The sequence below is a fragment of the Scyliorhinus torazame genome, chromosome 14 (assembly GCF_047496885.1).
Source record: "Scyliorhinus torazame isolate Kashiwa2021f chromosome 14, sScyTor2.1, whole genome shotgun sequence".
NCBI lineage: Eukaryota > Metazoa > Chordata > Chondrichthyes > Carcharhiniformes > Scyliorhinidae > Scyliorhinus > Scyliorhinus torazame.
Genome location: NC_092720.1, coordinates 204,772,480 through 204,791,512, shown reverse-complemented (window position 1 = coordinate 204,791,512; position 19,033 = coordinate 204,772,480).

Below are 19,033 nucleotides of genomic sequence, written 5' to 3'. Positions count from 1 at the left end.
CCATGATGTCATTTTAAGCTGGTGGCCTTAACTGGGAAGACCCCTCATCAAATATTGGGCCCTGCGCAATGGCTCGTTCGGTTAATCGCTATGCCACACTTCACAACAGAGGCATACTGACCAATGGGCACCCTACTGAATTGTATTCGGCGTGGAGGTAGCTGACTGTTACAACCCACACGGGACCTACGGGGTTGGAGCAATCGGTCTCCCCGTGAGGCTTGCCGAATCCAAACTCCCTTGTTAAGGAGGCGGGAGCCATAGATTGTTCACGGTTAAGTTCTGTATGAAGTCGGCCAGGTATGGAGCCGACACTGCAGACCCAGCTGGCATCTGAAAAGTTTCCTTCTTACTAACTCGGTTCGGACTCATTTTGGCCGACAAAACTGGCGATGAGGATAAAGCTGGATTACTGTCAGCGCTAGCCACACACCCGCAAGTGAGGGCACTCTGCTATGGTGTACCTGAGGGCCCCTCCTTTTCCGGACCCACCGCACCACCTTACAAATCCTCCCTGCCAGGATTCCCACAGCTACAATCGCGCAGCCATTGGAGCACACTGTGGCCAGTAGATTGCGCCCTAAGACTTTTGAACAATTGGTAATGCTAGTAGTGCAACGCTTCAAATCTAAACCATCCATTATAGTGCAGAGATACTGTTTTAATATGGCAGAGAGGACTCCTGGAGAGTCTATAGCCAAGTTTTTGAAAACTAGCCAAATATTATCATAGAATTTACAGTGCAGAAGGAGGCCATTCGGCCCATCAAGTCTGCACCGGCTCTTGGAAAGAGCACCCTACCCACGGCCAACACCTCCACCCTAACCCCATAACCCAGTAACCCCACCCAACACTAAGGGCAATTTTGGACACTAAGGGCAATTTATCATGGCCAATCCACCTAACCTGCACATCTTTGGACTGTGGGAGGAAACCGGAGCACCCGGAGGAAACCCACGCACACACGGGGAGGACGTGCAGACTCCGCACAGACAATGACCCAAGCCAGAATCGAACCTGGGACCCTGGAGCTGTGAAGCAATTGTGCTAACCACTATGCTACCGTGCTGCCCATGTGAGGAATATTGTGAGTAAGGAACTGCCCTTTCCAAAATGCTGTGCGACCTTTTGGTCTGCGGCATAATTAACATGGCCACTCAAAGGAAGTTGCGAGCTGAACCGTTCCTAAACCTTCAGCAGGCCATATAAATTTTGCTTTCCCATGAAAGTGCTGAGAGAGGAGTGATCCAAAAGTTGTAGGTAAACACCCTTGGACGTGGTCCCTCCTGAAGAGCATCCCCCACCCCAGGACCAGTACCTCGCCCTGGACTGAGTACCATAGGGGCCAGTTCCGTTGGTCAAAGACCGAGGCATCCCAACGGGCCATCTACCCGGAGTCTATAGAGAGAGAGGCCAAATGCTTTCACCTCCCGGCCGCTGGCCATGCCCGTGGCCGAGCACAATGATGCACAAATCGGGAAAGAAGCTTTGGCAGTTGTCTTCGCTGTGAAGAAATTCCATATATATGTGTACAGTCGACATTTCACAATTATCATGGCCACAAGTCGCTCCTGGGTCTTTTGAAAGAATGTGATATGGTACGAATTAAGTAAGGGCATGATGGGAAAACTGGTCAATGGGAAGACTGGTCAAAAGGTTTGAGACAATACCAGATAGACTGAAACTATTCATTCCAGCTCCCAGGCCCAGGTAAAGAATGCTGCCCTAACCATTTTCAGACTAGTATGGCCGTAGGCCAACTCTGCATAACTTGAAGTCTGAAAAGATCAGCGAAGGTCGAGCCATTCCAAAACACCGGACCTCGGCAACTCCTGATAAAACTAACTCGTTGTGGTAGTATGTATTGGGGGTCATGTGGGACTGGAAGCCCTAATGTCATTGGCTGACAGATCCCGGGTCCTGGTTGGCCGTTGACCTCAAGCTTAGCCCTGAAGACGAAGTATAAGAAGCCGGTGCCTTCCCCCGCAGGCCAGTTTACTATCGGGCTGCTGGGGAACAGACACGCTTAATAAAGCCTCATCGACTTCACTATATTCGTCTCATGGAGTCTTTGTGCGCTACAATTTATTAAGCGTGCCTAAAAAGGACTATGGAGCTCAGGATCATTCCAGAATGCCTGAGGATCAGCCCCCACGCAGTGAATGCGGCAGCAGCCTTCAAACACTGACAGACTTGCTTCAAGGCCTACATCAGGACGACCACCGGCCGAGTCTCAGACGAACAAAAACTGCAGGTCCTGCACTCGAGGGTGAGCACGGAGATTTTCACCCTCATTGAAGACACCGACGATTTCCAGACGGCGTTCACAGCACTGAGAAGTCTCTACGTTTGCCCAGTTAACCAAATCTACGCTCGCTACCAGCTCGCGACAAGACGGCAAGCTCCCGGAGAATCGATGGACGAGTTCTACGCCGCGCTGCTGATTTTGGGACGAGCCTGCAGCTGCCCGTCGGTGAATGCAAACAAACACACGGACATGTTAATGCGCGACGCTTTTGTGGCAGGTATGCAATCCTCCCAAATCCGCCAAAGACTTCTAGAAAAAGAGTCGCTAGGACTCTCAGAGGCACGGGCCCTAGCAGCCTCCCTAGACGTGGCCGCGCGTAATACCCGTGCCTACGGCCCCGACCGCGCGGCAGGCCATTGGGCCCCGTACGTACCCGTCGCGGCAAACCCCCTACCCCCCCCCCCCCCGGACACACCACAGGCTTGCGCAGTCCAAACGCCGAGTCGCACCGGGGGCGCCCGCTGTTATTTCTGCGGCCAGGCGAAACACCCCCGACAGCGCTGTCCGGCCCGCGCAGCCATCTGCAAAAGCTGCGGGAAAAAGGGCCATTTTGTCCACCCCCGCCGCCATCTTGTGACCCCCCAGCCACGTGCGATGTATGGGGGCGGCCATTTTGTCCATCCCCGACGCCATCTTGGACGGCAACAACGGACCCCACCCCACTACTACAACCACGGCTCGCTTCGGTTACGCTCGATCAGGCTCGGCCCCGGACACTCCAGACGACGACGACAACGGTCCTAATTAACGGCCACGAGACGCCATGCCTAGTCGACTCCGGGAGCACGGAAAGCTTTATACACCCCGACACGGTAAGACGCTATTCCTTGACCACCTATCCCAGCGCACAAAAGATTTGCCTAGCTGCAGGATCCCACTCCGTACAGATCCAGGGATTCTGCATAGTTACCCTAACGGTGCAGGGGAGGGAGTTCAAAAACTACAAACTTAACGTCCTTCCCCAACTCTGTGCCCCCACCTTGCTGGGATTAGATTTCCAATGTAATCTACAGAGCCTTACGTTTAAATTCGGCGGCCCCATACCCCCACTCACTATCTGCGGCCTCGCTACCCTCAAGGTGCAACCCCCGTCCTTGTTTGCGAACCTCACCCCGGATTGCAAACCCGTCGCCACTAGGAGCAGATGGTACAGCGCCCAGGACCGGACCTTCATTCGGTCCGAAGTCCAGCGGCTACTAAAGGAGGGCATAATCCAGGCCAGCAATAGTCCCTGGAGAGCGCAGGTGGTAGTAGTGAAGACAGGGGAGAAACAAAGGATGGTCATTGACTATAGCCAGACCATCAACAGGTACACACAACTAGACGCGTACCCTCTCCCCCGCATATCCGACATGGTCAATCGGATTGCCCAGTATAAAGTCTTCTCCACCGTGGACCTCAAGTCCGCCTACCATCAGCTCCCCATCCGCCCAAGTGACCGCAAGTACACAGCCTTCGAGGCAGACGGGCGATTATACCATTTCCTACGGGTCCCTTTTGGCGTCACAAACGGGGTCTCGGTCTTCCAACGGGAGATGGACCGGATGGTTGATCAACATGGGTTACGGGCCACGTTCCCGTATCTCGACAATGTAACCATCTGCGGCCACGATCAGCAGGACCACGACGCCAACCTCCAAAAATTCCTCCAGACCGCCAAAGCCTTGAACCTCACGTACAACGAGGACAAGTGCGTTTTTAGCACCGACCGGCTAGCCATTCTGGGCTACATAGTACGCAATGGGATATTAGGCCCCGACCCCGAACGTATGCGCGCACTCATGGAATTTCCCCTCCCGCACTGCCCAAAAGCCCTGAAACGCTGCCTGGGGTTCTTTTCGTACTACGCCCAGTGGGTCCCCCAGTACGCAGACAAGGCCCGCCCCCTAATACAGACCACGACCTTCCCTCTGTCGACAGAGGCTTGCCAGGCCTTCAGCCGCATCAAAGCGGACATCGCAAAGGCCACGATGCGTGCCATCGACGAGTCCCTCCCCTTCCAGGTCGAGAGCGACGCCTCCGACGTAGCTCTAGCGGCCACCCTTAACCAAGCGGGCAGACCCGTGGCCTTTTTCTCCCGAACCCTCCACGCCTCAGAAATCCGCCACTCCTCAGTGGAAAAGGAAGCCCAAGTCATAGTGGAAGCTGTGCGACATTGGAGGCATTACCTGGCCGGCAGGAGATTCACTCTCCTCACTGACCAAGGGTCGGTAGCTTTCATGTTCAATGATGCACAGCGGGGCAAAATTAAAAATGACAAGATCTTAAGGTGGAGGATCGAGCTCTCCACCTTCAACTATGAGATCTTGTACCGGCCTGGAAAGCTGAACGAGCCGTCCGATGCCCTATCCCGCGGCACATGTGCCAACGCACAAATTGACTGCCTCCAAACCCTCCACGAGGACCTCTGCCACCCGGGGGTCACTCGGTTTTACCACTTCATCAAGTCCCGCAATCTCCCATACTCTTTAGAAGAGGTCCGTACAGTCACAAGGGACTGCCACATCTGCGCGGAATGCAAGCCGCATTTTTTCAGGCCAGATGGAGCGCACCTGATTAAGGCTTCCCGCCCCTTTGAACGCCTCAGTCTCGATTTCAAAGGGCCCCTCCCCTCCACCGACCGCAACGCATATTTTCTTAATGTAGTGGACGAATACTCCCGCTTCCCTTTTGCCATTCCCTGCTCCGACATGACTGCGGCCACAGTCATTAAAGCCCTGAACAGCATCTTCACACTGTTCGGTTACCCCGCATACGTCCACAGCGACAGGGGGTCCTCTTTCATGAGTGACGAGCTGCGCCAGTTCCTGCTCAGCAAGGGCATAGCCTCAAGCAGGACGACCAGCTACAATCCCCGGGGGAACGGGCAAGTGGAAAGGGAAAACGGCACGGTCTGGAAGGCCGTCCTACTGGCCCTACGGTCCAGGGATCTCCCAGTGTCACGGTGGCAGGAGGTCCTCCCGGACGCTCTCCATTCCATCCGGTCGTTATTATGTACAAGCACTAATCAAACGCCCCACGAGCGTCTACTTGTCTTCCCTAGGAGGTCCTCCTCTGGAACGTCGCTGCCGACCTGGCTGGCGGCCCCAGGACCCATCCTGCTCCGAAAGCATGTGCGGGCACATAAGGCGGACCCGTTGGTCGAAAGGGTTCACCTCCTCCACGCAAACCCCCAGTACGCCTACGTGGAGTACCCCGATGGCCAACAGGACACGGTCTCCCTGCGGGATCTGGCGCCCGCCGGCACCACGCACACCCCCCCGACACCATCAACCCAACCGCCCCCCTTCCTGCCACCGCCGCACCCCGCGACCGCCCCCTTCCCAGGAGGATCAGTCCCCCTCCCCTTTGCACCGACAGCTGAAACCGTACGGCTCCTGGAGGCGACAACACTGGTACAAGCACCACCACCACCGCCGGGGCCGAGGCGATCGACACGGACGACCAGACCGCCCGACCGACTCGTGGCGTCGATGTAAAACAAAGATGGACTGTTCAAAGAACATTTGTTTTTTTTCCTATACCCTCTGTAAATAGTTGCAACAGGACGAAACTGTCCAATACTGTACTACCATGTGAATGTTCTATCCTCCCAGGACCAGCCCTGTAAACCCTTACCACCATACGAAGCATCACCCTGCCGGGTTCATTTTTGACAAGGGGTGAATGTGGTAGTATGTATTGGGGGTCATGTGGGACTGGAAGCCCTAATGTCATTGGCTGACAGATCCCGGGTCCTGGTTGGCCGTTGACCTCAAGCTCCGCCCTGAAGGCGAAGTATAAGAAGCCGGTGTCTTCCCCCGCAGGCCAGTTTACTATCGAGCTGCTGGGGAACAGACACGCTTAATAAAGCCTCATCGACTTCACTATATTCGTCTCATGGAGTCTTTGTGCGCTACACTCGTCATAACCCAGGGCCGTAGGAATTTAAAACAAAGATAAGTTCAGGAAGAAACAAGTCTATTCTGACCTTTCAATGTTCCCTCCGCGGACTAAATAATGGTATGAGTGATATGACCAAACATGGTCTGGTCTTTGGTTCCGTTTGTATTTCCGATCAAACTGCTGACTGTTGTCACATAATCTTGATAAAGTTAATGTATAAATATTAACTTAATTCTCCGCAAAGCGCGGAACTTGTGACAGACTGGGCAGTTTTGTTGACTTCTCTCTGACTTCAAGTTTCAGCCATTACTGCAAGCAGTTGTTTTCGAAAATAAAGCTTGTTATTCTGTCTTAACGAGTGTGTTGAATTTTTCTCTCACAGAAGCGAAAATATTGACTTTCACAAGAGGACACGGCAAATCCGCTCATCACCCCGCCAGGATCCAGCGTTGGGACCTCCTGCTGGCAGTGGATCAATAGTAATAATAATAATAATCGCTTATTGTCACAAGTAGGCTTCAATGAAGTGACTGTGAGACGCCCTTCGTCACCACATTCCGGCGCCTGTTCGGGGAGGCCGTTACGGGAATTGAACCCGCGCTGCTGGCATCGTTCTGCATTACAAGCCAGCTGTTTAGCCCACTGTGCTAAACCAGCCCCTACTCGTTTGAGCATCGTCCCGGCACCCAGATCGCAAATATGGATGCATTTGCCTTTGCCGACACACCTTCCTTCTCCTCCCGGCACGGATGAGGTAGTGGCCATGCTCAACTTTATGGATTTGTTGCCTGTTACAGCATCCCTGATCCGAGAGTGGACACACCGACCCAGTCCATTTGAACGTTCGACACATAGTCCTATATTGGTTCAGCGTAGGCGGTTACCAGGTGGGTTGCGGGCATTCTCGACAAAGCTGTCCAGGTTTAGCGTGGGACGTGGCATCCTGGAGTGGGGTGCCCTCCTCGTTGTTCCAGGCAAGGGCCAGGACCTCAGCCTGAAGGATCTGCACAATAGGCACCCAGGAGTGTCAAAAACGAATCTGTAGCTATATTTGCTGGCCGGTCCTGGAAGCTGAGATAGAGAGAGCAGCTCAGCAATGTGGTGTATGTCAGGAGCACCAGGCGCTTCCGCCAGTCATGGGAATGGCCGGGGCGACCGTGGGTGCAGTTACATCCCTACTTTGCCAGCCTGTTTCAAGACTTGATATTCTTACCCCTGATAGATGCCCACTCTTGTAGTTGGAAGTCCATAGGATGTTGGCAACCACCTCCAGAGCGACCATTGAAAAATTGCATTTGTGCTTTAGTACATATAGTATCCCAGAGGTGTTGGTGACTGACAATTGAACATCTTTCACAAGTGAAGAGTTTATGGGATTCCTGAAATCTAACAGGGAGCAGCACATCCGTATGGTCCCATATCACCCTGCTTCAAACGGGCTGGCGGAGAGAGGGGTCCAACCGTTCAAAAATGGACTGAAAAAACAGACCTCGGGGTCGATGGACACGAGAATGACCAGGTTCTTGTTCTGCTATAGGACCATCCACATGCCACCACTCCAGGGTAGCACCGGCAGATTTGCTAATGGGCCCGAGGCTTGGAACTCGTCTTAGGATGGTCTTCCCTGATATAGGTGGGAAAGTAAGCCACAACTAGGAGCTGCAAGGGTGTTGTCCTGTTCGGCAAAAAACACCCAGATTATTTGTACCAGGTTGTGCAGTCTATGTTTGCAACTTTGCAGACGGTGCCCAGTGGATTCTCTGGACAATCGTCATCAAGACAGGCGGGGTTTCCTATCAAGTTCACAAGTTTGCATCATGAGAAAGCACCTCGATCGCTTACGGTCCAGACCAGGCATTTTCAAAGTCGGGGTGGTGACCCGCGAGTGGGCCGCCGGCGGGTGTCGGGAGGGTGGTGGAGCTATCCGATTGCGCAAATTCGCGGGCAACAGCAGCTGCAGCCGGCTGTTAATGCCAGCTGCGAGCGGCCTTCAAAATGGGCACGACCATATAAAAAAATGTGGCCACACTGCGCATGGGTGTCCGCTCATTGGTGCGCATGCGCAAAGACTGCGGGCACGTATGCGCAGTGCGGCCGGGTTGGGTCGCTCAGGTCGGCCGGCGTGGGTCGCGAAGGTCGGCCGGCGTGGGTCGCGAAGGTCGGCCGGGTTGGGTCCCGAAGGTCGGCCGGGTTGGGTCGCTCAGGTCGGCCGGCGTGGGTCGCGAAGGTCGGCCGGCGTGGGTCGCGAAGGTCGGCCGGCGTGGGTCGCTCAGGTCGGCCGGCGTGGGTCGCGAAGGTCGGCCGGCGTGGGTCGCTCAGGTCGGCCAGCGTGGGTCGCTCAGGTCGGCCGGCGTGGGTTGCGAAGGTCGGCCGGCGTGGGTCACTCAGGTCGGCCGTGGGTCGCGAAGGTCGGCCGGCGTGGGTCGCGAAGGTCGGTCGGCGTGGGTCGCGAAGGTCGGCCGGCGTGGGTCCCAAAGGTCGGCCGGGTTGGGCCGCGAAGGTCGGCCGGCGTGGGTCGCTCAGGTCGGCCGGCGTGGGTTGCGAAGGTCGGCCGGCGTGGGTCGCGAAGGTCGGCCGCCGTGGGTCGCTCAGGTCGGCCGGGTTGGGTCCCGAAGGTCGGCCGGGTTGGGCCGCGAAGGTCGGCCGGCGTGGGTCGCTCAGGTCGGCCGGCGTGGGTCGCGAAGGTCGGCCGGCGTGGGTCGCTCAGGTCGGCCGGCGTGGGTCGCGAAGGTCGGCCGGCGTGGGTCGCGAAGGTCGGCCGGGTTGGGTCGCGAAGGTCGGCCGGCGTGGGTCGCAAAGGTCGGCCGGCGTGGGTCGCGAAGGTCGGCCGGCGTGGGTCGCGAAGGTCGGCCGGCGTGGGTCACGAAGGTCGGCCGGGTTGGGTCGCGAAGGTCGGCCGGCGTGGGTCGCGAAGGTCGGCCGGCGTGGGTCGCGAAGGTCGGCCGGGTTGGGTCGCGAAGGTCGGCCGGGTTGGGTCGCGAAGGTCGGCCGGCGTGGGTCGCGAAGGTCGGCCGTGGGTCCCGAAGGTCGGCCGGCGTGGGTCGCGAAGGTCGGCCGTGGGTCGCGAAGGTCGGCCGTGGGTCGCGAAGGTCGGCCGGGTTGGGTCCCGAAGGTTGGCCGGTTGGTAAAAATGGGTCCCCAGAAAACACTGGTCCGGACAACGGGTTCTATGCGAGGTTACTCGGGAGAGGAAATTGACAGTCAAACCAAATCCAATGTCCAAAGAGGCTAGCGCATTACCCCAAGGGGGTCAGGGTGCTGAAATGAGAGAGGTCATGGATATGGATTCTCACAAGGAAACCCAGGCGTCGGAAGTCTCCTCCAGGGAGCAATCAGTGCAGCAGCCTCAGACAGTGCGTCCACCATGACGTTCCGGAAGGAGCATTCACCGTCCAGATATGCGCCTCCAGACCCAGCACTGCGAATACAGGAAGCACAGCCACGGGCGAAGAGAGTCCAGCACCCTCCTCCTCAACAGTCTTCGGACTTTAGGGGAGGGAGGGATGTTATAACCCACACGAGACGTACGGGGTTGGAGCAATCAGTCTCCCCGTGAGTCTCGCCAAACACGCCCTAGATTATTCATATATAAAGTCTACCAAATATGGAACAGAAAGACCCGACCTGGCTGGGATCTGATGTAGATTGTAAATATAATTGCTTTGCAATAACTAAGTTTCCTTCTTACTAACTCAGTTCGGACTCATTTGTGGCCTACAAAACTGACCTATCCGGGTTAGCCAAGAGGAGGTGTGACAAGTGAGCTCAGTCCCTCCACATCAGAAAGGGGTCCGATAGACATGAAAGATTACTTGTGTGTGTGTGTGTGTGTGTGTGTGCGTGTGTGCGCGTGTCTGTGAATGTGCGATGTCTGTATGCATGAGTTTGTGTCTGTGAATGTGCCTTTTGCATGTGTGTGTGTGTGCATGTCTGTATGTGTGTGTGTGTCTCATTGTGAGTGTGTTTAGAGAAGAGGGGGAGGAGCTGGTAGAAGAGCTGAAAGGAAAATGGGAAGAAGAGCTCGGGGAGGAGATTGAGGAGGGCTTGTGGGCTGATGCCCTAAGTAGGGTAAATTCCTCTTCCTCATGTGCCAGGCTTAGCCTGATCCAATTTAAGGTGCTACATAGAGCACACATAACGGGAGCGAGGTTGAGCAGGTTCTTCGGAGTGGAGGACAGGTGCGGGAGCTGTGGGGGAAGCCCGGCGAACCACACACATATGTTTTGGTCGTGTCCAGCACTGGAGGAGTATTGGAGGGGAGTGGCAAGAGTGATCTCGAAGGTGGTGAAGGTCCGGGTCAAGCCAGGCTGGGGGTTAGCTATATTTGGGGTAGCGGATGAGCCGGGAGTGCAGGAGGCGAAAGAGGCCGATATTGTGGCCTTTGCGTCCCTGGTAGCCCGGCGTAGGATTTTACTCATGTGAAAGGAAGCGAAACCCCCCAGCGTGGAGGCCTGGATAAACGATATGGCAGGGCTCATAAAACTGGAACGGATGAAGTTTGCGCTGAGTGGATCGGCTCAAGGGTTCACCAGGCGGTGGCAACCGTTCCTTGACGATCAAGCGGAACGTTAGGGGAAAATAGCCAGCAGCAGCAGCCCAGAAAGAGGGGGGAGGGGGGGCTGGGGGGGTGGACTTGTTTTTGTTCTATTTGGGGTGGAGGGGGGGAGCACCATTTCTTGTTACTTTGTTAGTTCACTATTTAAACAATGTTATCTATTAGTTATTGTGTTACCGTTTTTGTTGATTTGTAAGGGGGAAAAATTGTGTTTGAAAACTTTAATAAAACATTTTTTTTTAAATTGTGAGTGTGTTTGTGTGTGTGTGTCCACGTGTGTGTCTCTCTGTGAATGGGTTTTTTGTGTGTCTCCATGTATCTCTTTATGTGTGTCTGTGCGTTTGCCTGTCTGCGTGTATGTCTGCATACATGTGTATGAAAGTCTGTGGTGCATGTGCGTGTCTGTGTGCGTGTGTCTGTGTGAGCATCTGTGTGAGTGTGTGGACATCAAGCAGTGAGTTGGCCGTTTCTATTAGTTCAACAATCATCATCACACGGTGCGATGCTGGGTTAAATCTTTCAACGGATGAAGATTCAGAGATTGTTCCCCCTGTATATCACGGTGGGGGGGGGGGGGGCACAGTCTCAGCATGAGGGGCCGATCATTTAGGATTGAGAAGAAGAGAAATTTATTTATTCAAATCTTTGGAATTCCCTACTCCAGAGAGTCGTGGGTGCTCCGTCATTCAATACATTTAAGGCTGGGATGGACAGATGTTTGATCTCACTGGGAACTCAGGGATCCAGGGAGCAGGCGGGAAAATGGAGTTGAAGCCCTGAACGGCAGAGCAGGCTCGATGGGCCGAATGGCCTCCACCTGCCTCTGTTTCTTGTGTTTGCTCATCCAGGGTGTAAAAGTGGGGATCTTGGCCATCCGTTTGCAGCCACTGCCGGTTGTCATTTGACGGTAATGAGGCAGTTAGTCCACATCGGCAGCCTCACGTCAAGGAGGCCGGGTGGAAGACCCCAGGGCAGGCTCTGGCGCGAGGAGTGGGGGGGGGGGGGGGGGGGGGGGGCGAGTTGGAGGGCTGCCACACAAGCAAACTGGGGAGCTCGAGAAACTGATGATCTGCTTTTAGGGAAGTTTAAGGAACAGGAAGAAAAAGCCCTTTCGCAGCTCAGGAGGAAATGGAGAGGACGGATTCCAGTAAATCTGTGCCTGACCTGTCTTTCTGCTGGTGATTTCTGCAATGACTCAGCTTCATGCAAAACAAAAAGGGGAAAGACATTTTTTTGTACTCAGAAGGTCCCTTTCACAGACGCCAAGATGCTCGGCAGCCAATGGAGCACTTTTTGGAAGTTTTTAGTCGCTGATGTGGTGGAGGGAGCCCGGAAGCCGATTGGCGCACAGCAAGCTCCCACCAACAGCAATGTGATGATGACCAGAATCGGCCGTTTCAGTGGGGCCCAAATGACTGTAAAAGATTTCTTACCCAAGAGGACCATGGGTATGTCCTCCCCAGTGTTCTGGGAAATATTTATCCCTCGACCATGATATCTTCAAGCTGGGGCATATTATCTGGCCACCTGTCTCTTTGGGATGTTTGTGGAATCGTGCTGTGCGCAGTTAACCAAAGCATTTCCCAAGGTACGTCAGTGACTACCCTGAAGAAAGTACCTCATTGGCTCTCAAGCCCCTTGAGAAAGTCCTGAAGCTGTGCAAGGCACGAGGTAGAATATCTGCCGTCGTGTTGTTGATCGTAACGGATCTCGGCACTTTGAGTGCAGGTGCTGAACAGGTCAGGATCACGTCTGTATTGGTATTGATAGATCAATCCATTGGATTCCACCCCCCCCCCCCCCCCCACCGCACCCCCACACGCCACCCACTCTTTCCAATGAGCTCTGCGTCTCACAATCTGATTGTCGGCCATATGGATCGAAACCCTTTACTGTTCCTCCTCGCCACTCGGAATGCCAACTACCGAACGAGAGGCACAGTCGCCAGCCTCCCCTCACCCAACGAGTGGCTTTTGCGCCCACTCCTGTGACCCATCCCACCTTGTAGGGTGGCACGGTGCTTCACAGCTCCAGCGTCCCAGGTTCGATTCCGGCTTGGGTCACTGTCTGTGCGGAGTCTGCACATCCTCCCCGTGTGTGCGTGGGTTTCCTCCGGGTGCTCCGGTTTCCTCCCACAGTCCAAAGATGTGCAGGTTAGGTGGATTGGCCATGCTAAATTGCCCCTTAGTGTCCAAAAGGTTAGGTGGGGGTTACTGGGTTACGGGGATAGGGTGGAGGCGTGGGATTGGGTAGGGTGCTCTTTCCAAGGGTCGGTGCAGACTCGAAGGGCTGAATGGCCTCCTTCTGCACTGTAAATTCTACGATGATTCTATGTACGTCTCTTCTGAGTCTGTCGAGGTGACGGTGAATTCTGTTTGGGGAAGTAGGGACCTGAGGCGGGAAAATGGATTTTAGACACCACCCCTGGGGGGGGGGCAGAATGGTCAGCAGAGGAACAGAGGGTCTGATGTTGGAGCGGGGGAAGGAAGTTCAGACACGCAGGACTCGTTTCGTGACCATGCTGAGCCCTCCTGCCGAGGAGGACGAGGATGTCAGCATCCTCTTTTCGAAATTTTCTGCTGACGCGTTTTTTGTTCTGTTCCGACTGAGACCCGGACTTCCTCTTCTGTCCGGGGAGCATCCTTAGGGGTCGCCGAACCAGCGGGTATGCTGTGGTTTTACCAGGGGCAGGGCTGAGGAGGCAAACTCCATGGGTGGGATCCTCCATCCAGCCGCACCAATGTTCTGGTGTGGCACGCCCCCCCCACCCCCACCCCCCCGCCGGCAGCGGGATCCTTCGTCCTGCCAGCCGGCCAATGGGGTTTCCCATTGTGGGCACCCCCATGCTCTCGGGAAATCCATGGGTTTCAGTGCGTTGCCGGCGAAACGGTAAATCCCGCCGACAGAGAATCCAGCCCCACGACTACCCGAATCCAGCTCTGTTGGTATTATTCTGAATCATACACACTGGCACTGTACATTGACAGGGGCTACTTAGGGTGAGACTGAGATGAAGGGTCAAAGGCTACAGTACGAACCATCGAGTTTAGGTCAACGGGGAAAATACTGATTAGATGAGAACAGGTTTGTATTTTTACGCTCGTAGGAGTTAGGGAAAACAGAACGGAGGCACCAACGGTTTACAGTTCCTGCAACCCCTTTGCAAGGCCCGCTTAGACCCAGGTCCTGGCAGTGCCAAACTGTCACCCTGGCTGTGCCCTGGCACCCTATCCAGCAGTGCTAAGGTGCCCGGGTGCCGAGGAAGCACCAGGGTGTCACCCTGCCCTGTCCTCAACCACCCGGGGGTCTCCAGTGGCCTGGACGATTCAACAGTCTCGTCCCGACATCAAGTCGGATGGAACCACTGAATTACGCCCAATATTGTTAGTCCTGCCCCTCTCCTCTCTTCCCTGTCTTTCCTGAATATCCGGTATCCAGCGACATTTACAGTCCGGTCCTGTGCTTTTTTGAGACAGATTTCCATTATTGCAACATCATATTTCCATGTGGCTACAGAGACAGCACACCAATCATAAGAGAGACTGAACTCAGCCTATGACACAGAGACTGCATCCAGATTTTAACACAGAGAGTGCACCCAAATCGCAATACCGACACTGCAACTAAGTCGTAACGTCTTAGATTGCTTCCAGCTTGAAATTCAGAGACTGCACTTAGCTTGGAACACAGAGGACGCACTCAGATAATCATAGAGAGATTGCCCCCAGACTGTAATGCAGACTGTTCCCGTTAATAGTACACAGGATTGAACCAGCTCGCAACATGGAGATTTCCCCAGCTTGTCGCACAGGTGAGGCATCCAGCTTGTAAGATAGAGACAAATCCAGCTTGACGTACAGGAGCCTGCAGCCAGCTGGTAATGCCAGTGACTGCACCCGGATTGTGGTGGTCTGAGCCTGCATAGGGCAGGTATCGCAAGAGGTCTGCAACCAACTTGCAACCAAGAGGATTCTGCACATAGCTTGAAACAGCTCCTCAGGTTGGGCTTCCTGTTGGCTTGTTGCCTTGGTAGAAATTGTGAGGAAGTGATACCAAGCACAGTCCCCCAGTGCATGTCTGTCGCACATCACCAGCTCACGTCAGCTCTGACATGAGGAAACAGACAATTAACTGGCTCCACTGATCAGCAAAGCATAGCCTCAGCAGAGACAGAGCACGGCCGCCACTGTGTTGGAGGAGGTATTGGACTTACAGTGGGACACGGTGCAAAGAAACATTTTATGGGGGGGGGTTACCATTGATCAGAACCTGAACTGGACTAGCCATATTAATACTGTGGCTACCAGAGCAGTTCAGAGGCCAGGAATCCTACGGCGAGTAACTCACCTCCTGACCCCCCAAAGCCTGTCCACCACCTACAAGGGGCAAGTCAGGAGTGTGATGGAACACTCCCCTCTTGCCTGGATGAGTGCAGCTCCAACAACACTCAAGAGGCTCGACACCATCCAGGACAAAACAGTCGCTTGATTGCTCCCCCTTCCACAAACATTCAAACCCTCTACCACCGACGCACAGTAGCAGCCGTGTGTACCATCCACAAGATACACTGCAGGGACTCACCAAGGTTCCTTAGGTAGCACCTGATGTGTTGGGTGCTCTGCTACACAGACGAACCAACACGGTTGCGAATGGTACAATTTAGTTTTATTACTAACGTATATTTACGGTGGTAAACTGGTTACTGAGGTTCGATCATAACCCTTGAATCTGTGGACCTATTCCTAATACTATCTTGTAGTGGCACTCAGCACATGGTGGATGTCTGAGTGGCTTGCTGTGAGCTCTGTGCCCTGAGCTGTCTCCTGCTGGAATCCCCGGGAAGTGTTGTGTTCCCTGTTTTGTAGTGTGTATGCTCTTGCCTGTGATTGGCTGTGGTGTTGTGTGTGTGTTGATTGGTCCATTGATCTGTCCATCAGTATGTATGTATGTTTGCACCATGATGTTTACCTGAATATCATGACAGCACCTTCCAAACTCACGACCGCTATCATCTCAAAGGAGGGCGGTGGGAGGAGGGTGAGGGGAGAGGGAGGAGGGAGTGGGGGTGGGAGAGGAGGGAAGAGAGGGTGAGGAGGGAGGGGGAAGGGAGGGGAGTGGAGGGAAGAGGAGGTGGCTGGACGTGGATCAAGACAGGAGATGACGGGATGGATCGCAAATTCAGTGGTGCAACAGGGATTGCAAAGAGGCAGTACAGAGCAAGATTAGGTTTGGTGTGTGTGCGCCCTGTTGCCATGGTGACAGCCAGCAAGCACCAGTGTGTATTTGCACTGAAAGAGAGAGAGAGAGAAGTTCATGAAGCCGCAGATCCTGTCTGGGCAGTAAACCTCCAGATTTCACTTCTTCCCTGTGATCCAGACCCACCTGCCTCTGACTCCTCGCCCCTCCCAGTGGCTTCAGCAGCAAGAATCCAGGGCAGGGCCTCATACCTCACTGGGAACCTTCCCTCGTCAAACCAACATTCCACGCAGGGGAAGCCCGAACTGACTCACTCACTCAAGAGATGTCACACTGCCCACCCAAGCAAGCGAACAACTGACTGACTCACGGAGGGAACTATTCACCCATCGGGCAAGGGGAGGACATCACGAGGGCTCAGTGCTCCCTCGGGACTTGATCACGGCAATTGAATCATGAGGACGTGTGCTCTCATGTTGCTAACTGCAGGTGACGACCCGACTAATGAAACTTTTACCTCCTTCCCATCTGTTTCCCTCTTGCCCTCCCCACCTCACTGACACTCCACACCTCGGGCCCTGATACCAGTGGCGGGTGGGAGATGGGGTTGGCAGGACCCAGAGTGTGATTTTCATGTTAGCAACCAATTATAATAATAATCTTTATTAGTGTCAAAGCAGGCTTACATTAACACTGCAATGAAGTTACTGTGAAAAGCCCCTAGTCGCCACACTCCGGCGCCTGTTCAGGTACACAGAGCGAGAATTCAGAATGTCCAAATTACCTAACAAGCACGTCTTTCGGGACTAGTGGGTGGAAACCCGAGCACCCGGAGGAAACCCACGCACACACGGGGAGAACGTGCAGAATCCGCGCAGACAGTGACCCAAGCAGGGAATCGAACCTGGGACCCTGGAGCTGTGAAGCAACAGTGCTAACCACTGTGCGGCCGTGGGTTAGTTGTTATTCTTTCACCGTATGTGGGTGTCGTTGCCCAGGCCCAGCATTTGGGGGCGGCAGTGGGATAATGGTACTGTCGCTGGACTAGTAATTCAGAGACTCAGGGTAACATTCTGGGGTCCCGTGTTCGAATCCCACCATGACAGACGGTGAAATTTGAATTCAATAAAAAAATCTGGAATTAAAAATCTGGAAGTAAAAGGTGAGATGGCAGGGGGATTGGCGGTAGAGTACTAGGTTAGATTGAGGATTGGCTGACTGACAGAAAGCAGGGGGTCAGGACAAATGTGTCCTCTGGCTGGCGAACTGTAACCAGCGGGGTGCCACAGGGGCCAGTCCTCGGACCTTAACGGTTCACAATTTACACAAATGATTTGCAAGCAGGAACAGAGTGCAACCTAGCAAATCATTGGGAAGGAGTGAAATCTGGAGGTTACCTGCCCAGAACAAGATCTGCTGCCTCATGGGCCTCTGCCTCTCTCGCTCTCTGCAAATGTACACAGGTGCTTGCTGGCTACCACCATGGCAACAGGGCACATACACAAATCTTAATCTTGCTCTGTACTGTACTGCCTCTTTGCAATCTCAGTGCTTCCCCTGTTGCACCATTGAATTTCCGTTTCAGCACTTCATCTCCCGTCTCAATCCAGTCCCTGCCGCCCCCTGCTCCCTCCCCCCTGCCCTCTACCCAGTCAAACTGTCCTCATTACGGGCCGGAGAGTGGAGCTGAGTCCACAAAGATCAGCCATGATCTCATTGAATGGCGGAGCAGGCTCGAGGGGCCAGATGGCCTACTCCTGCTCCTAGTTCTCATGTTCTTATGTTCATTCTTTCCTCCCATATCTTTCCATCAACAACCAGACCACAAACTTCTTCACTGCAAATTATCAAGGCAAATTTGACATTCAGCCACAGAATGGGGATTTTGGACAAAGGGGGTTTTATTTGTTTAATCAAATCTCCAAAACTGTCCGAAGGAAAAAAAACATAACCATGATTTTACTGCCCCCGGAATGATTCCCTTGCCCGCTGCACTAGGGCAGCATTTGGGAGAATTCCTCTTTCATTCCCTGGGGATGGAGGGGTTATGCCAGCCTGTGGGTAAATGCAGTGCCCAGCAACTAGGGAGACAAATGGCACATTGGCCTTTATTGCAGCGGGATTGGATACCAGAATAAAGAAGCCTGCTACAAGTGGCATGGGGCTATGGTGAGACCACACCCAGATTACAGTGATCAGTTTTGGCCTCCATATTTAAGGAAGGATGGACTGGCATTGAAGACAGGGCAGCAAAGGTTCATCACATTGGTCCCCAGGACGAGCTTCTGTGATGAGAAACTGAGTAAATTGGGCCTCTATTCTCTGGAGTTTAGAAGAACGAGAGGCGATCTCAAATAGAAGATTCTAAAGTGACTTAGGATCCGTACGTGCTAAAGGAGGCCATTCGTCCCATCGGGACTGAACCGACCCTCTGTAAGAGCACGCTACCTAGGCCCATTCCCCTGCCCTAGCCCTGTAACCTCGTAACTCCACCTAACCTGTGCATCCTTGGACACTAAGGGGTCATTTATCATGGCCAATCCACCTCACCTGCACAGATCAGCCATGAACGTATTGAATGACAGACCAGACTCGATGGGCCAAATGGTCAACTCCCGTTCTTATGTTCAGTGTAAGCCTATACTATCAACGGATAGTTCATCATGGGGTTGGGAGGTGGGGATGCGGAACCTCTCGGATTAGCCATCATGAAGACTCAAGCATGGAATACTGGTCGGCTCAATGGTGGCGATTTGCCCGCCATGTTGAGTAGGCAGAAAGCAGAACAACAGATACTTTTTGTTTTAGAAAAAAGCAAGTTACAGTGAAGGGCGGTGAATGATTTAATACAGATTTATTTTTAAGCATTGGATCCGGGCCTGAGTCACTGGGGGTTCTGCCTGGCAGACCAACTGGAAATCTTTGAAGAAGTTCCTGGACAATTAAATGAGGGGAAACCAATCAAGGTGGTTTACTTGAATTTTTGAACCAAGCGTTTAACTAAAGTTCCTCATTTGAGAATTAGAGAGAGGCTGGTGGAATAAATGTCAGCTAGTCTGGATGTACTGAGAGATGGTTTACAGACAGAA